This window comes from Pezoporus wallicus, unplaced genomic scaffold (genome assembly GCF_028554395.1).
Source record: "Pezoporus wallicus isolate ANWC-B61680 ecotype Strahan unplaced genomic scaffold, APGP_CSIRO_Pwel_v1 contig_6923, whole genome shotgun sequence".
NCBI lineage: Eukaryota > Metazoa > Chordata > Aves > Psittaciformes > Psittacidae > Pezoporus > Pezoporus wallicus.
Genome location: NW_026637289.1, coordinates 1,874,734 through 1,900,262, shown reverse-complemented (window position 1 = coordinate 1,900,262; position 25,529 = coordinate 1,874,734). Strand labels below are relative to the sequence as shown.

At 44.8% G+C, this 25,529-nt stretch overlaps 1 long non-coding RNA gene across 1 annotated transcript; it reads left to right on the top strand.

Moving 5' to 3' along the window:
- The first annotated feature begins 862 nt into the window (after window positions 1–862).
- Window positions 863–21,462, top strand: LOC130596755 (uncharacterized). Its single transcript, XR_008971596.1, has 3 exons — window positions 863–1,733; window positions 3,255–3,444; window positions 19,029–21,462. It is a non-coding gene; the product is annotated as an uncharacterized LOC130596755 (long non-coding RNA).
- Window positions 21,463–25,529: the final 4,067 nt, after the last annotated feature.

Here is a 25,529-nt window from a genome sequence, read left to right as displayed (position 1 = left end):
ATTTATTCCCATTATTTTGAGGGGAAGGAGGGGAGGAACATCCTACATAAAATAAATCGGTACTGGTAGAAAGTTGGGTGATTGTCCGTATTGGGGAGAACCTGAACTTGACATCTGAAGGCCTAGTAACCCTGAAAAAATAAAGGATGGGAAAAGATGTAATGAATATATGGAGTGGGCACAGAGACTAAGGAGGATTTCTGCTGGGAAATCAGTAGAGGTGTACAACAGTGTGTTATGCTGCTAATAAAGCACCTGTAATCCTGGGTTCCCATTTGGTACAGAAAATTCAGAAGGGGGGGGGGTGTCAGGAATCATTTGCCTTCAGGGGTAGTGGTTCTCACATGGAATTACTGGGGTGAGGATCTGAACATTCCTGTGGGGAAGGTAGGGATTTGGGCTGGTGTACGGATTGTGCTGCCTTAGTGGTAGAAATGCAGATACTGCTGTGCATGTGCATTGATGTGACTGGGAATTCTTGCAGGAATGTGAAGGAATATTAAATCTTGAGGACAGATCAGGCAGCAGAACAAGGAGTATGAGCAAGCCATTAATAAACTTACAGAAGGGAAAACTGTTGAGCTACTTCAAACCCTGTTACTTCTCCACTGAAAGTTTTGGGACCAGTGGAGCAAGCCAAGATTCAGTTATGATGGGGTAAGAGCTTGCAATAGCTGTCATTGGACTCGATGGCTGGGAAAGTCCTTTCAGTTCTGCGTTACTGCATGTTTTGCTCCGATAGCCAGATACCTATCAGCTGGTGAAGACTCTTGATCATCACTTCCAGTTTTATTCATAAGCTGCATAATGATAATGATGACTTTTTTAATGATTATTTCCTTATATGGTGAATGATGTTGAGGTGACAACTCCTTGTTTACAATGCTGATGATAACTGGTGTTTTTTCAGTTTCATTCTCTAGGAAAATCTGCATCCTGGCTCTACAAGTGTATTAGTGCACTCTTAGAGGACTTCTAGGGCTAAGCAATGGCTATTCACTTTAGAGAATGTTTTAAGCAAATTTCCCAGCTTGCCAGTGGTAATTTACCAAATCAAGGGACTAGACAAACAAAAGGATAAATTAATCCCTTTCGTGGGTATTTTCCAAAATAAATGTTTTTACATGTAATGATTTTAAACTTTCCAAAGAGCCTACATGTTAATTTGCTTGCAAATTTAGCATTAGCTTACAGAATGTATTTATTCGTATGCTGCCACATGTAGATGTTAAAACTGATCACATACTTGTATAACTCTAATACTAATACTGATTATTATCAAGGTGTGCCAGAAAGAGAACAGTGTTAGTGATCACAAGGGCTCCTATGGGTGCCGTTGTGCTGGTGCTGCAGATGGATGAAATGCGGGGATTGAGTGGATCTCTGGCAAGTGCTACCACTTTTTCAAACTTTAGCCTTGCAGCAAAACCAAAATTATACTCTGTCTTTACTGCAAAAATAATGTTATTTTCTTGAGATGGCAAAAGTGCATTTTGAGGAAAATATTCCCTCCCTAACCTAATTTTTTTTTTGTTCAAAATTTGTGGCTGTATCAGAATAATTAGGCATTTGGTAAGTGACTTTAGCCATTGATTTTAGCAGTCCCTGCTTATTTGGACAGGAAAGAGATTCCTGAAGTGATATTTTTTTCTTTCCTTAGGATGAAAAGGGGTATGCACAGAGGTTCTTAAAATATCGTATCAGATATAGAATGTATTTCTGAATTAAAGCAGGTAGGTGTTTATTCTGCATTAAAACTTCTGGGTTTGAGACAGGGATGGTGACATTTCAAAATGTCACGGTAAACCTGACTAATATCTCTTGAGAAAGAGGTAAAGATATGTAAAGTTTCAGGTGCTCGGAAGTAGATTTCAGATTTCTATACTTTCAAGTTATACTATCAAATCAGCTTGTGGAAGAAGAGTTTAAAATGAGAGAGGTGTTTCTTTCCTTCCCTTGCCTTTCATGTCTCTACGATTCATGTAATGAAGCTCTTTTAACTGTGAAATGAAACACCAGTTTCTCTAAACAAGAGATGAAAGAACACAAAAGAATAGAAAACTTCTTTCAAATACAGCAGTGCAAACAGGTACATGAACAGAGGAGTTCTGTGTAGTTTGTGTTTTTATATGTATAAAATAACTAGCAATTATATGAAGTTTAAAGGTATAGTTTTCCACGTTGTTTTATTTATGTGGATAAAAGACATCTAAGGTAGAAAGAGAGGCAGTCAAACAACCTTGTTAGGGTTGGAGGTTGGAGGAGCTTGTCTTCACTGCACTTGAAATTGCCAAGGTGCATCAGATTTTAAAATAGCACTTTCCACTGAAGGTATTTAAAGCCTTAATCCTTGCCTCATTTTGCTGATATAGGTCAACAGATACAATAAAATGAGTATGTTGTAGGAACATATGTATTGATCTAGTTACTAATACACATTATGTTCTCATTTTGGCACTCACAGTAATTATGACTATTGCACAGTGGAAAGAATAAAGCCAGTACTTGATACCGTTTGTATCTGCCAGCATCTGGAGGATCACTTGCTAGACTTTGTCAAATGGTGTAAGTTCACATGCACGTCTTAAAAGGTACTAGAAGTTAGGTTCCTCTTTCAAAGAAAACCAATCGGGGGGGGAAGGAAAGTCAGTAGTGTTGTTCACTAAACCTCTCCCTTCAGTGGGTGTCTTACAGTAAAAGGAATGCAGAGAGAGTGCACATGCAAAAACTGGTTGATGTCTTGTATATATATATATGTATATATATGTAATTTCTCCTTGTGTATTTGAGATTTTGTGGCTTAGGGTCAGTACAGTCTCAACTGGCATTAAAAGGGCAATCTGTAATTCTTCCAGCTAGAAGGAGGCGCTCATGAGTATTTTCATCACTACAGAATTAAAGATCAGAATGGAAACTGCCTGGCTGAGACTTGTACCTTGCATGCTCTTCTAGCTATAATTAAAATAATCTGCACTTCAGAGGTTTGCTTTCCATCAGTTGTATGTACACACACCCTCACTGGATTTTTTTCCACAGTTGAAGATTACTGAAATCAGCAGGTCTTTCTTCATTTTAAAGTTTATCTGAGTCTGTACAAGGCAAATGGGGGGCAGAGATCAGGCTGCAGGAGTGGCCCTCATGCCCTGAAGTGCCAGCATGACCCAGGAAGTTGCGCAGCTTGTTCACTGTTTTCGCTATGACAGTTTTATCATATGAGTTCTGTCCCTTACTCTAAACTCTTCTTTAATTCACAGCTCCTCATTTTTAGCTAATCCTTGACCTCAGCTGACAAGAGATGAGGTTGAACCTGTTCCTTGCTCTCCAGTGCCTGTCTCTCCCTTGCGGGCTTGCTATCAGTAACTGTACAGCAAGTATGACTCAAATCCCCATCTCTGGAGCACTCCGTGACACTGCTGGCACAGCTTCTCCTTCGACATCCGAGGTGTGAGTTCACTTCTGTTACCACAAACCGACCAGCCCTGTAGGAAGAAAGTGAGAGAAAGGTGTGGAGGAGGGGAGAGGGAAATGAGTTTAAAAACAGTGAAGGTGGGGCTTGAGAGAAAAATACTTCATGGGGAGCGAAATGACAGAGTTGGATTCTTGAATCTCACCCAGGTTTCTTGTTCAGTCATCATTTTGCAGCTCCCACCTTGGGGTTTCCTTTCCATGAATGCAGTGGTGTACTGGCTTTCACCTGCAAAGTGAAAGGTCTGGCACCCCTGGTGTCACCATCTGCTGTAGCCGCCTTCTCCTTGGAGTCAGCAGTACCCATCACTTGAGCGGGTGTATTCAACTGCGTAGTTTTAGCATGTTGCCTAAGAAGGCTTTTCTTTACAAAAATTGTTTCAGAGCTTCTTCCTCTGCAGAAGAGGAGTTGGCAGGTCCTGCACAAAATGGTGGCACAGTCTGCACAAGCACTTCTTGTTACTGCTTTAATACATTGTGTTGTGGAAAACTGAATCATTGGAATTGATTTTTTATTCAGGGGATAACTGATGGAGTCACTTGAGGACCTTTGTGTCATGAAAATTACTATTTCATGGTTCTGAAGTTTCACTTTGTACTGGTATGAATGTTTCATATAGACAGCAGAATATGTTTTCAACATGTGTAATAAATAACCAAACCCAGTTTTGGTCGCAAGCCTTTTCTGTTTCATTTTCCAGTCAGAATAAGATTCCATTATATTGGGTTTAGTTGTAGAAAAACGTCGGTATTCAGAATCAGGCTGTACAGGCACTAGTAAGAGGATGCGTCATTTTGAATCATAAGTTTCTCTGCCAATCTGGGGGATCTGCTCCCTTACAGAAACCGTCCAGTTTTGTTGTATTGCGTATAAATTTATACTTGACAGCTGTTGAGAAGCTCACTGGAACAATGGCCATAATGGCAATTTAACAAAAAAAAAAGGAAAAAAAAAAAAACAACAAAAAACCACCCAGCTTAATTTATTGCCCAAATGTCCTTCACTAAGAAACCATAATGTCAGTTTTTAGTGAAATTAGTTGATGCCCTACTTCTGGTTGTGCATTCAATTATTCCCATGGTAAGAAGACACAACCCTAATGGGTCAGCTTACAATTTCCTTGAAATATATTGTGTGGTTTTAATTAATATGCCAATAAGAGGAACTTCGCGGTATTTATTTTATCTCTTACTGAGACTTGAATGCATTCAGGGCTTCTGCTGCAACTGACTTCCTCGGGGAGGTGCAGCAGGAGTTGTATCCCCTCTGGCCTTCGTAAATTACACTGGGTTTAGTATCTTTCTGGGGCATGGGGAAAAATATTTCAGTTCTGTGAAGCCTATCTACTTGCACTTTTCTCTCCCTCCTCCCCCAGACTAGATGCCACAGTTTCCATAATGCAGCCCTTGCTTTTTTTTACTGCATGCTTTGAACAACGAAGCGGGTGAACTGTAGCTACTGGGCATAACGATTGATTCTTTAGCTATCATCTCAGGGGGCTCTGAAATTTAGGTCTTCCAAGTTTATGAGCCTCATTTCTAACAGAGGCTTGGTCTGGGGTAACCACGCAAGCTTCCAGGAAGATAACATGAGGCATAGATTAAATTCTCTTAAGAACCGGTACTCAAGTAAATGGAAGGATCCACGAAAGCTGATACCTACTTTTGTTCACATTTGTTTTGCTGCCTCTGTGTTATTTGCTTTCTGTGTACTTGCTAAAAGCAAACCCAATCGAGATTGCGTGATGGTGTATGGAAGAGGCCTGTTGCACAACTCCCCTTCCCCTGCTCGCACCCAAGTGAATCCTTGCTTGTGTCACTGCGGGCAATTAACAGTGCTTCAAAACCACATGCAGCTCCTATTCCAGAATGGCATTTGATGGTATCAGGAAGCTTGAGGGTTTGAGAAAAAAATAGAGGAGCTTATTTATTCTTTAAAAGGAGCTTATTCTTCATCATGAAGAGATGCTAAAATAATCAAAGGCATTGAGTGTGCAGCATCAGCAAGTAGACCTTTGTTGCAAGGTATGGTCTGGATGGGATAAAAATGTATTCTGCATCTTTAATGTAATATATGCTTGAAATGAGCTGTAACAGATTTTGATGTTCTGCTTTGATCCTAACATGCTGTGAGGCACTACACTGAAATGAATGTGGGTACCATTGATAAAGGAGAAGATCCTTAACATCTTAATATATGGGCATGTACCACAGTTGCCACATTATAAACAAGGGTGTGAGCTTTTCACAGCTGCCTCAAGAAAGGGAACTTTTACCTTTTGTTGTCCCAGGGTAAACAGGTTGCTTGTGTCTCTGAGAGCAGAAGAGTGCTTTCTCTGGCATTGGCTGATGAGGGAGAACGTGAGGAGGAATAATTACTGTGGATTTGCTGCGTGCTCTGTAACCACATGTGTATCTTGATCTGATAGTAATGAATCTGAGTGTTCATCTTTACCTGCAGGATTTCTCCTGAGGGATTTTGTTATTTATATTAAAGAGGGTTTTCTTGGAGCTCAAGTAACCTTAGAACAGGGATCACTTTTCTGACTAGCATTGGTGCTAATTGCTTGAAGCAAGTCAGTGGCTGGGATTTTTATTAAATTTTGCTATGCAATGAGATACAAAGTGTGAATGGTGTGCCTGGAACTTTGTTGAGAATTATTTGAGTTTATTTTGCAATAGCAAATAGGATCACAGGAACAAGAGGCTGCTTCTGCTTGTGCTGGCTCTCTGCTGAGTGGGTCACTGTTTGCCTATCTATTTAGTCTAAAAACAATCCTACCTCAACAAAAGAAGAATATCCTTAAAGTTTTAAAACTAGAGGGAGAAGCCAAGAGCTAGGAAGAGTTAGCAGCAACTCCCATGATGTACGAGAAAAAGCAGAGCTCAAACCTTGCACTTTTCATCAAGCTTCTTGATACAGCAGAAGAGAAAGGTTTCCCAGTGATTTGTCTGATGTTCAGGTAGGGAAGATAGCTATGGATGTTACTGCTGCTTTGCAAGCAGATTTTCTCAGCTTCTGCTGTGAAGTCTGCTGTCCTTCCTCTTCTCTCCAAGAGAACTGGAGGTTTTCAGTTTTACTGGGGGAATGAATTGGTAGAAGTTTGGGAATAAAAGACAGTGTTTAGAAGACTACTTATGACAGCAGGTTATTCTCAAAGCTGAGTTTAATCCTGCAGTGGAGCAGGCACTGCTCAGAACTGTGGTGAAGTTGAGCCATCTGCTGATATATCGAGCAAGCCTGTCAGTAATATCTTGGTGATGGATTGAAGCTCAGAAGAGACAGGTACTATCATGCTTTGCAGTGCAAAGTTTAAAGGGCGTGAAATATTGAATTCCCAAGTTTGGTAAATGATGCACAGCCCGTATGGTTTCTTTATGGGATGACTCTTTCATAGCATGTTACTCCATTAACATGAGAAGCGTTGTTTTAATTATCTCAGCTGATGTTCCTCTGAAAGTGCTTTGTGGGTCATTTTAATGGACACGGTATGGAAATTGTTGCACTGGCAGGTACAGTATCTGTTCATCTTACTTGCTTACAAATGTTCCAAGCAATCGTGTATGACACCTTCCTGCAAATGAGGTAATTCCCGCTTGGCACTGAGGCCTCTAAAGAAGAAAACTTTCATACTGTAACATTAAAGGCAGACACTTTGTTTTAATCACTTGCCAAAACAGCCGAAAACAATTATTAATTAATAGGAAACATTAACTTTTAACTTTGCAAGCTCTCCAAAGAAGTGTCTATGACAACTTGCATCTGGATTTATGGATTATTTGGATGCAGTGAAACTGGGCATCGTACTGCAAAGGTTGACTGCTTTAAATTCATATTAAGTGTACACATAGCGCTCTTAAAATTAATATGTTTATAAACCTAAATTGGTTCAGTTGAATGCCTTTTGTTCTCTCTCTGGCTTCATTTGAAGCAACAACAAAAAGCTGTGCTTGTTTGTGTGTTTAACCAAAATGCTAAATGCAATTAATCTACCCAAAGCACACAAATATTTTTTGAATAATAGAGGCGCCCCTTTCCCAGTGTCTCTGGTATTTAACACTCTGGTTTGGAGAGAAGAAGGCAACTTTTTCACATCTCATAAATAAACTTTAAGAAATCTTTTGCTTGGCAGGCTTAATTTGAACCAACCCAGGGCAGCACCCTCAGATTTTCTTGACTGCTTTGATAAGGTTGAGCATAGCATGTATGGTTAGGGGGAGGCATCATTCCTAGTATTTTAGATTCTGGATCTTACTTTCCCTCTGGAAAATATTGTGTCTGGCAAATGCAGCTCCCAATAAATAAGAAGGGGGTGGGATGAATAGTGCAGTCTGAGACAGCTCCTGTTTGATCTGACTCAGAGGATGATTATGTGGGGATTCATCCTGCAGATCTACTCATTTTGCCTCTTTTGTCAAACAAAATAATGGAATTCCTTGGACTGTCAGAAACCGAGAATATCCAAAATATTTCAACAAGATCAGACCACAAGAGTTAGTTTATCTCAACTGAGAATCTTGAGACATCCCAATTATTTTAACAATGGGAGAGTGGCTGCCTAGCCTGTCTGCTTCTAGCCAGTCTACTTCTCAGTTATTGAGAAATTCATGGGGAATACTGTGACAAGTTTAGTAACTGCAGATTTTTTCTGTTAAAATCTCTTTTCTAGCAAACATGAGAGCTTCGCTTTATGCATTTGCTACTGAGGCACTTCCCTTAACAGCGTGTGGTCTCATCTTTCATTTAAAATTCTGCTAGTCCTGCTAAGCCTTCAACTTGCTCTTTGCCAGGTAACTCAATTTCAGCTCATCTTCTGCGCATCGGACTGTCTTAACTGCTGAGGATGACCTGGTCACACCATGTAGATTGGGTGATCAACAATTCGGGTGCATCCAGTGTGCCTGGGTATAAAGAGCAAGTGTCATGGCGTAACAGAGAGGTACCAGACTTCATCCGTGCCATTTGAAGGAAGGTCATCTGTTTCCCTCTTTAGCATGCATATTTCTCAGTAGTTTATAATGATTGGGAATTTGTTTAGTATGGAATACAGAGATGGGTCTCTGTAGCCCTGTGTCGTGGTTTAAACCCTAGCCAGACAGCTTGTTCACTCACTCCCAGTGAGTGGTGCCAGGCTGAGAGCAATCGAGGCCCCCCCCCCCCGCCCCGGGGCTCTCCCCTTCCTCACTCCCGGAGGAACGGGGAAGAGGATCGAAAGAGTGCAACTCCCACGGGTTGAGACAAGAACAGTCCAGCAACCAATGTACAACACAAGTCACCACCGCTACCACCAACGACAACAATGATAAGAGAAAACAACAAGGGAAGAGAATACGATACCACCGGCCAAGGAACGAGTCCCATCCCGAAGCCCGTGTCCTTCCGGGTAACTCCCAGTTAACCCCCACCCCGGCCATGATGTGCTGTGGTATGGAATACCTCTTTGGCTAGCCTGGGTCAGGCGCCCCGTCTCTGCTTCCTCCCGGCTTCCCCTCCTCCCTGGCAGAGCATGAGACTCACAAAGTCCTTGGTCAGGGTAAACATCACTTAGCAACAACCGAAAACATCAGTATCACCAGCACCGTTTCCAGGCTGGAAGTCAAAACACAGCACTGCACCAGCTACCACGAAGGAGAAACATGACTGCTGCTGCTGAACCCAGGACATCCTGTGTTTATGGTTAAGAAGAAAATTGTTGATACTCTTCACATGTTAAGTTGTGCCTTCAGATAATAAAGCTTTGCTTTTCCTGGAGTGTTTTGCACAAGTTGATTATAAAGATGCTGAACTTGTCCTTGTTTTATCAAATAGTTAGGGCTTAAATGGCTACGGAAATGACGCCTACAGCTAGTTTCCCTTTCCCTTCTCCTCCCCACCCTAAGCTGTGCTCCTGTTGGAAATTGAGGTTGGATAGTACAGACATGTGGAAGCAGCAGCTTTAAAGTCAGATGTATAGGAAGCGTGGAAGCAGTGCTGGTGTACTGAGAGAGTGACATCTCTGCTTTTGTTGATAGTGGCCAATAATCTTAATATCAGTGACCAGCTAAATATCTGGTGTTTTATGGGCTAAACTATGGCAACTCCATTATTGAAATCAATGTTTGTACCTGCTGAAATCCTACACATTTATCCTGGAATTTCTTTTTATGACAGACAGTGGCTGTTTGCACGAAGAACTTCATAATCTCAAAGCAGTTGTCTTTCTGCAAGTAGTTAACTGGGTCATTAACAGCTTTTCCTCAAAAGAAGGGGAAAAAATGACTAGTGTAATACTTTTCAAATGCAGACTGAAAAGAAAGAGTAATTTCTGCAGTAGGTCAGCATTTTGTGTAATTCTGTTCTTTACCACCTCTGCTCTGATCTCGAGACCAGCAGTAAACACCCACCTTACCATAGAAGAACAGTGAACTACAGTGGTGGCATCTCCAGAACATTGTGGCTGTTCTTGACAGAAAGCAGTAGTTTGCTTCTGGTTACTCACTGGTGTATTCGTTTTCTACTAGAAGAATAATTTTCAGGTTTCTAGGTTGCATGTGGCAGATGGAAATAATTGCTTTCAGTGTGCTCTGGGGTATTGCTATCTGAACAAGAAAAAGGCAGGATGGCTTCCCTCTCCTGCCACCCAGGGTTTAGGATACGCCTTGCTGGAGTGCAAAGAGGATCTGACTTGATTCCTGAATTTCATTTTGGTGTTTTTCATTATGTCCACAGAGGCAGTTGAGGGATAAACGTAAATGCCAAATGTCAGCTTCCAGGGAAGGTGTGAACCTGCTCTGTAATGGCACTTAGGAGAAATAATTTGGAGTAATCTTAATGCTCGGTTTTCACATGGGCTATGATGATCTGGGGTTTGTCCAGACCAGTGAGGTTCCTTTACACCAGCACTGGTTTATGCCTTGTGAGCAATGTCCTTTCCGAGGCTGTGCCTGAGTGCCTAATCTCATGTAGCAGAAACCTTCCCCAGCTCTTCAGTTTCCTAAACACATCCTGGGATTGCAGGCTGTTCTGACGCTTCCACATGTAAGAAGTTATGTGGTTTTGATCTGTTCCTCTCCAGTTCTTTGGATGTGCCAGCTCTGTGAAAATAATGCGATGTTAAAATTTAAAAATTAAAAGAAAAACCAAAAAAAACAGCAAAACCCAAACATGAGAAAATTATTAGATATGCCAACTTCAAAAGACAGCTGCTAATTACATACACTTTCTTGTGCTGCACTCTCTTTGACTGCTGTTTTCTCTTACTAGGATAGAACAAAATCTGTGTTACCCTCAGCATTATCCTATGCTTATGGGAAATGCGAACCAGCAGATATCTAGGTACAGAAATCCAGCATTAAACAAGCAATTAGTTCATTTTCTGCAGTTGTCCAACAGGTAAAATGCACTAATTTTGCATGTAAATAAAGTGCACTATGTGCTAATGCAGAGGAGGTCTCACAGTGCTATTTTGAATCACCAACCTCTTTCCTTTCATTTTGACCATCTTGTTTAAGATACAAACGTGACCGCTGAGTCTGCTTCATGGATTTTGTCTGTATTTGTGGAGCATTTTCAAATGAAAGCTTGGGGGGGTTTTGCCATCCTAGTAAACAATATTGCAAACCCCAGCTCTAGAAAAGAGAAATGCCTCCCTGTCCACATAGGGAAATGCTGAATTTTGCAGTTATTTTATGTCTTGCAACATGAAGGTCACAGTGCAAACATCAAGTAAAGGCCTTTTTCTATCAAAGGTCTCAAGTAATCTTACCAGAGAAGCAAAGCTTCTCCCTCTGTCCCAAGAGAACATTGTTTAGAGGCAGAGACTTGCAACAAAGCATGAGAAGATTTGGTGTAACTTGTCTTTTTCCTTCCATACGATCAGCAGAATCCTGTTTGTGTGGTATGTTGTTGAAATCTTCAGTTGTTATGAATCAGAGCTAAAAGAAGCACTGATATTTGTTCTTTTTTAAAAAAGGCAGAAAGGTTTATTTGAAGAAAATCAACAGAAGAGAATGCAGGAAGCTGCGGATGTGGAAAGTTTTCACACCATGCCAAGACAACCTTTTTATCAGGTTTTTTTCTTTAAGGTGTCACTTTGCAAGGTTCTTGCCTGTTGCGTGCTGGTGTTTTCCTGCTGAAGCTGGAGGAAATGAATCTGATGAAATTTTTCTGTCTGAAAACCTGTAGAAGTTGACTTCAAACAGAGAAACATCTGTAAAATGTGAACATGGCAGAGATGTTCCATGGGAATGTTTCGGCCGTCAGGGATACGAACTGCGTTGTGAGCATTTCCCCTCTCAAATTTGCATTGATGGAGATACACTGATTCAAAACAGAAGGATTTTGATGAACAGATATTAGCTTTAGCCATAGCTGAGTAAAGAGGAAAAAAGGTAGGTCACATTCAAAACAACGGAAACTCAACAGCTTAATTATACACTACTAATGGTCCTACTTCTTTAGTCAGCAAAGATGGAGAAGTCCTTTGTTAAATGTTATTAGTACACATGAAACTGCTGTCTTCAAGCCAATGCCAGCTGCTTCTGAAATCACAACAGCCAACACTGCGAGCTGCGCTGCAATTTCTCTTCCTGAAATTATGTGGTTTAGCCTACAAGTGAAATTTAAATGGGCCAGATGAAAGGTTTGGATTTGATAAATGACTTGGTATATGTTTTGTGAACTTTTGTTGCTGTTCTGCCTTTTCAGTCAGGAAATACTAAAAACTTTGGACAAGATGAGTTAGTGAAAGTAATGCAACAGCTTAGATAATGTAACTTTCATGATGGCTAAAGGGTGGCTCAACATCAATTATACATGATCAGTAATAAGAGTAAGCTAAAATTATAGCCTGACAGTGCTTAGGAGGGGACTTGGAGGATGTGTGTAATATATTTCCCTCCTTCAAAAACTTGTTGGACTAGCAGTCTGACTACCGGAAAATCACTGTAATTTAGCTTTTGTTGGCAGTATTGGCAGTGGAATCTAGGGCATAAATACATTGCTTTGTATAGATCTTGGACCAGATCTAACATGGGAGTAAGTGAATATGGGAGAGTTTGCACTGCTGTCACTTCTTTTCTTGAGCAGGAACAGCTCGGGTTTGGCCATGCAGGAAAGCATTACCTTTATTTCCTCTCAGATATCCTACTGAATGGAGACGAGCTACATGTTATCCAGTCTTAACACAGGGACACTCTGGCCAGCGGCAGGGCTGCACAAGCTGCCATGGAGAAAGCACATGGGGACATTCATGCTTCAAGGTTTCAGGACTGTTCAAGGTTGCAGCTCCCGTCTGGAACAAAAGCAGCAAGCACTGCTCTCCAGACTATCCTCATGCCACACATCTGGTACAAACATTCCCGGTTCCTTCAACCCAGTCCCTGGAAACATTTGATGCAGCTCAGGACCTTTGCTTTGCAGTGTGTCTGGGGCAGAATTTGTTTCTTATGGTAGGTGGAGACTACAAACAAGGAGTACCGTGGGTCTTGGTTTTAAATCGTGGAAGAGTAAGGCAGCCAAGGTTTATACTGGATGCATCTGGTTCTGGCTCCTTGAACTGAGGAAGCACTCATGGTGACAGGTTTTGACAAATAAATTAGCATAAGCAGACTCAGGTCAGCCCCAAGTGTGTCACTGCCCGCTTTAGTAGCCCCTTTGCCCCACTTGTGAGAAGCCAAGGAATCACTGTAACCCAAAGTGCCATCTGTTTGAGTCTGTGCCAGTGAGCACCTGTTAATAGGGCTTTGCTGAGGTCTTTGACATCCAAACATAGATAAGCTGCTCTTGCGGGTTAGGAGATTTGAAACTGCTGGGCTGAAGACCAGCACATTATAACCCAAGCTCTTTACCTTTCCTTTGGTTAATAGTTACTTGAACTATTTGGCAGGGATCCAGTGAGGTCTGCTAGGCCTGAGATGGGGCAAGGAGTTACATGAAGAGACCCAGTTTCTAATTAATCCAGGGCCTTTGTAACTCCGTAAGTGGCTTGCCAGAGTCACACCAGTGCAGGGTCACCCTTGTCTTCTGAATGCAAGATGGGGCAGATGAGGCTTCAACACTGAACTTCAGTACAGATAATTTGCATTTTGAAATCATCCATTGAAAATGTATTTATCTGTGTGATTACATCTTGAGGGGCAGAAACCAGAGCAGAGGTAATTGCTCTGATGTTTCATGGCTGATGTTTCTCTCTTGGGCTGCAGTTCAGCATTGCCCTGTGCTCTCTGCTGAGGCTGTTCTTTGCATAAAGTAGAACTTCGCATGGAGCTGTTCTTGGTGTCACTTGTGTTTAGAGGAGATGAGAATGAAGGAAGACTCATAACCAAAATGTAGAGTAATATTTTCTTCTTTCTGCATTTCTGATATGGATATGGATATGGATATAGGAAATTGCTTTGCTGCACCAGTCTGGAAGTGTTAGTACAGCTTTGACTGATGTTGCAGGAGATGGTCCTTGCTTGCTGCAGATGTGCTTTGGCTTTACTAAGACACAAGATTGTTTTTGATGTGCTCTTGTTTCATGGCAAGTAACTCTGTGCTGCTGAAGGACGTCGCATGTGAAAACATGATGACCTGGTAACTCTAATACATGACAGAGCTGTTTGGTCTAGTAGCATCATGGCGAATACCTCTTTTCAGCAACTGGGACAGCGTTTGCTAGCAAAAGGCCTGATCAACATGATGCTTGTATGGTCAATTGATCAAAGCCATGATTAGAAGTGCAGTGCTGGCACTAGAGTCCTCTGTTGCTGGCTGCGTCTGAAACCGTGATCATCTGCAATAAATGGCAATTCAATGCAGACCCTTGGTATACCTGCTCGTTGCTTTAACAACTCATCCTTACGGGGGATTTCAGGTCCCTCAAATTTCACTTGCTGAAAGAGAACTCATTTTTAAAGACCCAGGCTAATAACAAGCCTCACACAGGAAGCTTATTTCATTGATTAAGACAGGCTCTGTAAATACAGTGTGTTTATTAATATGGTCTAAGTTGAGATAAAAGATCTAAGAAACGAACCTCAGGTTGCCCGAGTCGTGTGTGGTATATGTTTAATGAATTTTCACTTAATCATCCATTAATATGCATGATTAAAATAAACATGGCAATTGAACGGCACAGAAATTCAGAACAGAAATACTGTTCTGAAAGAAAACCGCATTGGGTAAACTAAACCAACTGCATTTTTTACTAATCTACACAAGGCATTTCATTTAAAAGGAGAATTTATAGTATTTGAAATATCCTACCACATACTGAAACCTTTAGTGTAACTGCCACTTTCTGACTATCACATATTGAAATACTTGTGGCGCATAGTGAAATTTATGTTACATAGTGTAAAATATATAGTGAAACCGAACTGGTGTATAATGAGACACACATGTGCCTGAAATGACTTATCAGTTCCATTATTTTCTAACTAACTTTATTTTCATGATCAAGTTTTTCTGGGTCAGGAGAAGACAATGAATGGTGAAGACCAGGACTTGATATTTAAATGGAAAAATGTAGACCCGAACTTGCACAAAAACCCCCTCGAGTGATCCTTTGTCCTTTTCTCAGATAAATTCTAAATGCAAAGTCTGCTAATGGCTACAACATGTCCCTCTTTCGCTGCCAAAGCTTCATTACAAACATCAACATCACCCCAGCCAGGGAAACACCACCAGCCACAAGTGGAGAGGCCAAGTGCCCGATTCTCAGCGGCTTTCACCAGTCTGGGGCTGCCGCATGATGAGGTTGGGGGGGGGGGGGGGGGGGGTGTCCTTGCAGGAGCACCTAAGCAGGGGTTGGGTCTTTCAGACGCACTCAGGTGTCACGCGAGGGGCCAGCCGGGCATCTCAGACCTGACCTGACCTCCTTCGTTCGCCAGTGCTCCAGCCCTCCTGTGGAGGCCTGGGGTGGAAGGGCAGCTGCGGTGGTGCCTGACCTGCAAAGCTTCCCTCTGCTGCCGAGGTGTGGTTTTGCTTACTTAAGCCGTGTCCTGACTGCGTAGCCAAGCATCCGGGCGGGCAGGGCGGCCAGGCTGGCCGCTGGGTGTGCCGGTGGAGGAGGGCTGCGGCAGCCGGTCCGGCAGCTGCTGGCCTCCCGGCGACCTGGGGCGCTCCTCTGCGGGGCTCTTGTTCGCAATTGGCGCTTGCTCTCCAACCTCAGCGGCGGTTTGGGCTGGTGATGCCGCCTCTCGGGGGGGCTGGCTTCGGGGGCGGGGTCATCCCTGTCCTGGTGGACCGCAGTCTTGCAGGTCCCACCCGGCACAGGGCTGCAGGGCTTCTCCTGCCCGGGGCTTCCCACCAGCCTTGGACCACAAAGGCGGACCTGTCTTTGAGAACTGGCCAAAACCGAAACCGAGATCTCGATGCTGCTCTAGCAAAAGGGGGGCAAATAAACCACAAATCTCACATCTCTGGGACCAGTCCTACTCCCACCTCCATGAAAGGACTTTGGTTTATAGGTGATCTTTTACCTGGCTTTGCACTAATGTCAGTATGACATACCACTCAGAAAGCGGTAACGGCAATGAAGCTCCCCCTTTGTGATCTCCCTCAGTAGCCCTAAAGTCAAGGTGTGTTTGTCCCATCCTAGCCGTTGGACTAAACCAAAACAATCTAGGCCATACTGAAATTGAAAGACCTTCCTACTTCATGACTGTTGTGCAACTGATGCTCATCAAGGATGGTTGGAGGCACAAGACAAAACACACCCAGCGTTTGAGGGTAAGGTATATTAACCTTTCCACTTGGAATGCCTAATTGCTCAAATATTGTGAACATTGTTCAAACTGCCAGATATGTTAGGGAACAGGCAGAACTGGCGGGACAGCTCTATATAAGGGGTATGACAAATTTATTGGGTAAATTGTATGGGAGTGCTTAACCCTTTTCTCTGTTCTGTTTTTTGTAAGGACAACTGCCAAGTAGAGTTGATCATGACTAATTCATGTGAGGAAATAGCACAGAGAAGTTAAACAGCAACAACCAGTTTGATTTCACTTGTTACAAAAAGGCCTAACTTAAGTTTCAAAAGTAGAAAGGTAAATTTGCCATTTGCTCTCTATGTTTTAAAAGCTGCCAGAGAGCTTGAAGAGGGGTGTGCTTTGCATGATGTTTTTAAAGCAGGGGGAGGAGACAAACACAATTTAATTCCCATGTGCACCAGGACAAAAGGTCTCCAAAGTATCAAATTTGTCTTTTGTTTTTTGTTCTTCCCCATTCCTGGCTTTTCAAAACCATTCTAGAGTGTTATGATAGTTATCCTTGAAGCAGGGCAGAGCACATACAGGCTCCTACCTGTGTCAATGCCAAAACTGACCAAGGTGATACAGAAACAATAAATGAGAAATTGCCTTGAGGGAGAAGGAGAAATAAGCAGGAGACATATCTTGAGTACCTGAGTATCAATGCTAACTAACAGCGTATTAGGCATGAATATTCACAGGTGGTACAATCACCTACTACCCCATTTTTGACCTGTCATCTCCCCTGAATCAAAGGGCGCGACAACCGTGACAATGAGTGAATGAGGTACTCCTTATTTAGGCAACAAATAGAGGATTATCTGTTGACAGGGAAACAGAAACCTTTCATAGTGCTAGGAGGAAAATTCATACAGTAATGCCAGAATAATAGATTTTTAATCCTAGATTGTTTCCTTGTATGATACAAACTGCTCAGTGTCATCCACCCCTTTGAACCCCTCTGTGACTTCATTGAGAGAGACCATTTCCTTTTGGAAGATGCTCAGTCCAGACTGAAACATTTCCCGATTCCTTCATCTCTGTGGCTAGATTGTTCTTTAACTAAAACAGAATAGAGCAATACCACTGCATCTTTTCAAAGATACAGAATTACTATTCCTCTGAGCTAACCTCAGTAAGCCAAGCACATGGCTGAGCTTTCATGAGACCAGGTTTAAACACAGTTCTTTTCATTTAAAATAATTGATTTAAATGTCCGCTACATGGGCTGTAGATGAAGACTGTCAAAAATCAGGCTGCCAAGGTGTGCCTGCCCTCTGCTGAGCTAGGTGGGTCCCTGTGAGGAGGCTGAAGGCAAATGGCTCTTCCATACATCAGCAGCTCAGCAATTTTCTCCACATCTATGAGAAAGCTGGCCGTGACCACTTGCCAGTAGAAGGGACACTGCTAGTGTGAGCCCACTGGTAGATTTTCTTCTCTGGCTGCCTGTATCCAGCCACGGAGATGTCAGTGTGCTAAGAGCACACTGTTGTGCTAACAGCACCACCTCCACATCACTGCATTTTCAGCTCCAGGGAGAAGTATTAGCAAAGCAAGATGAGTCAAAATAAGGAAAACCCTAAGAAAGGGAGTAATTTGGCAATATTAACCCAGCAGAACACTGAAGGTGACCTTTGCCAAGGTAACAGCAGTATTCTGAGGAGCCACAAAGCATTGTGGGTGTTATAGTTTGTCAAGTCATGGGTGAAATTTCATGCCTCAGAGTAAAGTCAGAGATGAGAAACTCTGGGTCTTTCAACGTGGGAGAGCTGAATCTGTCAAAATAGTTTCACTTTGCATCTACACACTGTGAAAAGATGTTCTTCCTTCTCTTTTTCTTTTCTCTTCATGTTTCACCTCACCCTTGCCCTTAGTTGTGTTGTGCCCTTGCTTAGGAGGCACCAGGTTTTCCAAAGAAAAGGAGGCATCTCACTGCTTCCCTCCACCAGGAAATCTCCCTCTGGAAAGACTGAAGAAGCCAGTAGCCACCTTCCCCCATGGCCAGCGTGCTGGTAGGGTTAGCAGCACCGGCAGGGAGCCAGGAGTTCCAGGGATGCTCATAGAGAAGGCAAGAGGATGGAGCTGGGCACAGGGTAGAAGAGAATGAGAAAGGTAACAGGGGTGGAGAGAAAGAGCGTGGGGCTCACCACTCACCCATGCTAGAGTACATAACAGGTAATGTACCGCAGTGCCGCAGCCAGCAACGCTGGTAGCCTGATCCATGAAAAGCACCAATCCTGCTGCGTTGTACTTTGCATACTGCAGGCCAGCTGTGGAGTGGGACAAATCTCCATGGTGAGTGTAGTTTCCAAAACCCAGGAGCCTGCCCAGGCAGCCTGTGAGAACAGTACCGAGGTGGCGAGCTTGGGCACCCGGAGCTTGAGAAAAGCCAGAATTAGCAAGGCTGAGTCAGGCCACTATGGACATGTGTAACATTGTGGTCTTTACAGGATGCACATTAGCTTTGCCCATGGCCTTTGGCACTGGGAACCAAAAGAGGCTCTAATCTGTAAACCCTACACCTTGTTGGTGGTCTCTGTTGAAAGCAGTGGTGGGGTAGATGGAGGGGCCATCTTGGACAGGGAGCTGGGTGCTACAGCAGGGTAACACATTTTTCATCTTTTCTCATCCAAGGAGGTGTGCATAGCAGGGAGCAAGTCACTTAACCCTAATGTTCACAGGCTGTGAAACAGTGCCCTCTGTTTTGAGGTACTAGGTTTGAAGGCATTGGGGATCCCCGGTTAGGATGAGCTATGCTACAGTCGATAAACTGGGATAAACTGCCCTGGAAAGCCTGGGCACCCAAAGAGAATATTTGTGTTTTGTTTCTTTTTCTGTAGTGCATGGAGATACCACCTCCCTCTCCCACGTGGATGTTGAGTGGCACAAATGAAGCCTTCAACCATCCTCCTGATGGGCCAACTGAAAGCACTGGGGAGCAGCCAGCCCCAGCTGCAGAGCAGGGCCGGAGCACAAAGGCCAGACTGACGGAGATGAGTGAAGGAGGGCATCCCTGCCCTGTCCCATTTAGGATGAGCATCTCCCACCTTCTGGAATGAGCAAGGTAGAAGTCGTGGGAAAACTGGTGTGTGATCCTGGGAGAAAGGTCTGCTCCTGAAGATTAATTGTAGACAAGCTTAATTAATTATAGCATTTCATAACTTTTTGGTGCTTGACAATGCAACCTTGCTTGCGTTGAGCTAATGCAGGGAGAGAGGTGTGCATATGCATGCAAGAGAAAGTAGCATCAGTGTTTTGATTAGAACAAGGTTTCTGTCATACACAGATGCATGTCCAACCTGATGCCTGTTTGTTTTCAAGTGATGTGAAGTGAAGGCCCATTCAGTTTCAGCGCACTTCTTGGGGCCCGGGCTTTTAATAGCGTGTAATATTTCTGGCAATAGATGAGAGCTAATATACTGTGTTTAAATCTGGGATGAGCTGTTGACCAGCTGGGGTCTATGTGCAGAGCTATCGAATGCTTTTCTTTGGATCATGTCAGTTCCAGCCTGCAGCCCACATGTGAGTCAGAGGCAGGACTGAGGACGGGCAGAAATAATCCATTTCATCTCACGGAGCCACGACTGCTCTGCAGAGCATTTGGTGCCATTGTCCTCTAACCATTAAACACCTCGGAAAGTTCTGGGTGAGTTGGCTCCTTTTTCAGTGTTGCTCATTGGTCAGTGGTGGTAGGCTTCTGCCCTTCTGTCTGCACCGGAGAGGTAAATTAGTTAAGCAGCGGCATGAATTATTTGCATGCAGCTGAGGTGGTGAATGTGTTATCTTAACAGCAGAAAAGGAAATGGTTCTCTATGGATTATTAGTTACTGAAAAAGCAAAGGCGCGTCTTTTGTTGCCACCTTGCCACTGGTCTGACTCTTGAGTAGATACAGATCAATATCCCCCCTTCCTCCTCGCCCCCCTCACTCTTCACGTTTTCACTTAGGATGAGGTGAAGAGGTTTCACTTTAATTTATGTCATTCTTGTATTGCCAAATGCATGCCAGAGCAACCGAACTGGGTGTGATCTGACTCTCTGTTGTGTGCTCTCACATACAATCCCCTTGTGGGAAAATGCTGAGAGAAAATGGAAATTTAAGCGCTGCACCTAGCCACCGCGGTTTTGGGGGTTTTTAATAGTGCTTCATTTGTAAGCTCCTTGGGGCAGAGAGAGTTTTTGTTGCCTTCAGGGTAGTTGTAGCCCATAAGTGAGGATTTCTAAATATTACAGCATTGCAGATGATAGTACTGTAAGCAACTTGTTCTCTCTATGTACAGCAAACACACACGCTGTTACTGACTGCAGGATCTCAAAACAAGGTACAAATATTAGTCTTACGCCTCAACTTGCACAAGCCTCGCGCCTATTCTACAAATGAGTCGGGCATTGTATGGGAAGGTCAACTGACTTGTTCCACACCTTGCTGCCAGTTAGTGGAGGTACCAATGCCAGGACCCAGCCATCTTGGCTCCTGGGTCCCTGCCCTCGCTGCAAAACTGAGCTCTGGCCTGGAGGTACTGAAATTTCTAGATTGGAAAAAGGAAGGCTTTCTTTGAATCTCCATTCCTAGATGAGGTTAAACTCGGGCACATTCCCCTGTGTAGATGCACATCGCTGTGTTTAGATCTAAGCAGTTACACTGAAATTAATTGAAAAAAAAACCCAAACAACAAAAGCCATTAGGAATAGCATCAATAGGTATTCCCAGGCTTGAATACCCCAAATCTGAGGGAAATTATAATCTGTACCTGAACTCTGTGGCTGCGTCCATCCCTAAATGTATTTTTGGAGTCAGGCTCAGATGGGGTTGAGGTGTTCCCTCGTGGTTAACGGGTGCAGAGGGAGTTGGCAGGCAGGAGGCCAGCAGCAAAGGACTGAAATTTAGGATGTTCATGTCTGATAAGTCTCTTAGAGAGTTCTGCAGGGGTGTATGCTGCTTCAGGAGAATGGGCTTGGTGGTCAGGAGGGCCCTTGTTTTCTGGCCTCTTTAATTTGGACGAGTAGCTGAGATTTTGAAGGAAATTGGGTTTCTTCTGTACTCCAGTATAGTCTCTACCCCCCGTCACTCCACAGCCTGTTTCTCTGTGGGGTGCTTGCTAGCAGAATAAGGGTAATCCTACCCTAGACAGCAGAATAGCCTGTGCCACGTTGCCCCTGCCCCAGGGGAGCCTGAAACACTTGCACCTGCAGCCACTGTTCCACCTCATCACCTGGGCTTCTTTTTGAGCTCAAGCAAGACAAGTGACTGTGCAGCAAATACCACAGTCATTCCTGAATGTTGTACCTGGGTGGGCATTCAAAACCTCGTCCAAATCTGAGGGAGGGAGGAAATCTGCAGATCGCTCTTAGCTGCTATGTAGGTCATACTTCACTTGAGGAACACTTGGGTATTCTACAAACAAGGCTCCCAGTGAAGTGTGGCACACAAGGAGGGTGAGAGGAGTCTGGGCTTCCCTGCGGAACTGTGCTGAAATCCTCCTAAGGGGCTTCAGATCTGGAGGCGGGGGGGGGGGTATTTTTTGCAGGTTTTGGCAGCAACTGCTGAGGCTGCTGTGGGGTCTCTCTGCAGGGAACAGGCTTTTCTCAAGGGTGATGGAATACTGAGGCTGCTGCATGGGGCTGGACGCCACACAGGACCCCCCCAGGTGGAAGGTGTAGGGATGGAGGATGTGGGGCACTTCTCAGTCACTGTCCACAGGGTGGGCAGCATGAACATAGGTGTGTAGTGTAAAAGATGAGAGGTTTTAGCAAGCAGGTGTAGAGACAGCAATGCTGTTTTAGAAATCAGCTGCATGAAGGCCCCTTCTAACCCAAACTATTCTATGATTCTATTACTGATGAGACCATGAGTCTTTGGAGCCAAACCAGAGCTGCTTCCCAAGGGCCATGGAAGCACCTGCCCTGCCCTTCCCTTGCTGCCATCTCTAATCGTGGGCACAATTTTGGTCAGTGGCTCGTGGCCAGGCTTTCTCAGGGCCAACCCAAGGAGGAACGGGGACAGGCAAGTGCCTCCTGCACTGCCCAGTTTGCAGCAGCCAGGTTGAGCCCCCGGTGCTGGGGCATTATTGCAAGGGGCCAGAAGAGGTAGTGCAGGGGTTAGGACAGTGAGGTCCCAGCCAGGGGCCTGTCAGGGCACTGCTGAGGTTGCAGCTCTCGAGGTGACTTATTGCCCTGCTGATTGGGGCATGAGGGTTTTGGCAAACTGGGATGCTCTGGTGAGAAAAAGGCCTCTGCTCAACACCTCACTCACCTTCCTGTGCTTAAAGGGTATTTCCCCAGTTCGCAGTGTCAGAGGGCTGGGCACACCATGAAGCTGTTGGATTCTGTGTTGATAAGGCGAGTGCAAACTGTCCCCACAGCTCTTGAGAGCAGAATCAAACTGAAACTTACCACTCGGAGTAGAAAGTGCATGACACCCACAGCTACAGACCTGCACAAATTGCTGCAATATAGGTTAGAAAAGGAGCCCTGTTCTGCACCTGCTGGTCTCATCACACACACACATAGACACACAACCTTCTCTGAATGACTGAGACCAGCGAGTGCTCCCTCCTGCACACCCAGCCAGCTTGTCACAGCTCATTAAGCAGGCAGATTTTCACTTTTCACGTGTCCTTGCTCCCCTTCGCACCTGGCTGCAGTTTCTGCCATGTTTTCAACCTTTGTTTTCTTCGCGACCAGCTGTCGGTAAAGTGAGACCTCCTGGGGACACCACCCAGCCCCGCTCACTGGGGACACCGTGCCTGCCTGGCCAGAAGAAACCCAACCCGAAAGAGTTTCTGCACGGGGCTCTGAGGCTGACAAGAAGAGCAGAGCATGCACAACGTAGAGTAAGGGTGGGGGAAAGTAAATAACTTCCTGTGGTTTGCAGAGGAACAGAGGGCAGAAAGTCCTGACATAGGGAAGCTGGAAACCAAGACTATAATATCCAAGAAAACCCGTATAGACTGCTCCCTGCCGCACTCACCTCTTCCTGCCCAAAAGCTACTCTCTGCTTTGCTCATTTAAATTAGGATTTACCGTGTAGAACACAACTGGTATAAGGCAGGAATGTTGGGGTCTCCCTAATCCTAGGCCCAGTATCCCGTTGTCATGGCAGAGTCCTCAGCATGAGCAAACCAGGAAAAATGTGCTCAGCCTTTGATTTCACTGTGCATGGTTTCAATATCACAGCTTCTCTTCCCAGCGCAGTGCAGCCACTTTGGGCAGGAATGCTGTAAGGAATCTCACTCAGTCCTTGGATAAGGAAATGATCAAGGACTTGCCTATTCACAATTAATGGAAAAAAAGGAGCTGAAAGCCTTTATTAATCATTGCACAATAAGGAAGTCGCACTGGTTTGGCTCCCTTCAATAGGGCTATTTGGTCACACCTACCTAAGTGGTTTGGCATCCCAACCATCTCCCCACAAAGGAGGGAAGGGCCACTGGCCTGTGTGCCACCAGGATGCCTGGCCACCAGCTCTGAGTGCCCGTCTTCCTTTCCCTGAGAGACAGGCATCTCTTTTTAGAGATGTTCAAGATGCTATGAGTGTTCAAGGCAGGGCTGGAGGGGGCTTTGAGCAGCCTGCTGTAGTGGAAGGCGTCCCTGTTGGAAGCAGATGATCTTTAAGGTCCCTTCCAACCCAAACTTTTTCTGATTCTGTGATCTCTGCCCCACACACACAGCAGCACTGCCCGTCCCCATGATCTGGGCATGGGTTCCTGCCCCAAGCCATGGCATTGAAAGGGAGCAGAAGTTTATGCATGCCCTGTGCCAGAGATTACCCCCTGCCAGCTGTGGGGGTCCTTGCTGGGAAGGGTATATATGCCTCCCCAGGGTAGATGCCACCTTCCCAGTGACCTCAGCTCCTTGCCCTGCTCCTGGAACCTGGCTTACCTTCCACAGCAGCCGGTCTGTTCAATTCCCAGCTCCAGACAGCAGTTTGTGGCGAGATGTGGTGGCTGGCAGGTACCTCTGAAGTGCCAAGAGACAGATGTTCAGGCACTGGCTTTGGCTGGTGCACGGGGCCACATTGCCCTGCCCTTGGAGACGGTGCTGGGGAGAACTTTATAGTGAGTGGTAGGACATAGACTCATAGAATGGTTTGGGTTGGAAGGGACCTTAAGGATCATCCAGTTCCAACCACATCAGTGCAGGATGAGACAACACTTCAGGAGCCCTTCTTTTTCTCAGGTGTCTTTCCTAGGTGTCCTTTTGCAGAGATGAATGGCCTGAGCCAGCAGAGCCTGTGCTGCCTGCAGGTGGAAAGCATCATCTAATCATCCCTGCACCGGGTTTTCCTGCACAGGCTGCCATCCAACTTGTGTCAAGCTGCAAGCTATCACAGTGGAGGCAATGAGGCTTGGTTTTGAAGCAAAAGGTGATGTCTGCTTGCATGTGCCTCTAAGCAATTGACATCTGACCCCTCTAGCATGGGACAAAAATGCAACCTTGCATCTGCAGCAGGCAATGAGGCAGCAGTGGCTTGGTGAGGATTAGAAGCTTCTCACCACTTCGGCCACCACTGTGAACTGCTAGGAAATCTTCCCCAGCCTCTTTTATAAATGAGCAAAAGCAAAGTCATGCATCTTGAGCCTTCTGCCACTGACTCAGTTAGTGCAAATGTGGCCTTAGTGGGTGTGCAAATGTGCTACCTGCCTGCACTTCCACGTGCTGCTTGTGAGAACGGGAATGGCAGATGCTGGCTGCAGGTTGGCCCTTCATCAGCATCCGATGAGAAATTGAACACCTGTGCTTTTGGGAAGCGTTGTGTCTTTGGCAAAAAGCCATGTTTCTGTGCTCTTCAGGTAGGACTGGGTAATGTTGAAGTCACCAAAATTCCCACCTGTGCCTACACATCCCAGCTCAGGCAGCTGCCCTTTCCCTGCCAGTGTACGCCGGCCAGTCACAGAGGACGAGGGAGACCTCACTCTCGCTGCAGGGCAGCTCCCTGATGCTGGTGGTGAGTTTTGCTTAGGCCACCATGACAGCTTGTGTTTTGCAGATACCTGTCCCATTACAGGCACATTCTTCGGCCGCACCACATCCACTCAGACCTGGCTCATGCAGTAATTAGCCAAGTGTTTCCTGGCTGCCTTTAATTACAGCCACAACTATTTCCCTCGCTTTAACGTAATGCCTCTGAACGACAGCAAAGGTTTCGGGCTGCATCCCGTGCAGTCCCAGCACGTTGGCACACAGCCGTGCACTGGCAGCCACTGATTTGAACCCGAAGGGCTCATACCCCCTCAGTGAGTCACGTTTTTCATTTTTGACCTCAAGGCAGTAATTGCCACACTGGGAATTAGTGGTGTCTCCCCCAGCACTCAGCTGAGAGGCACTGTGCTTTATAAACCAGCCAGAAGGG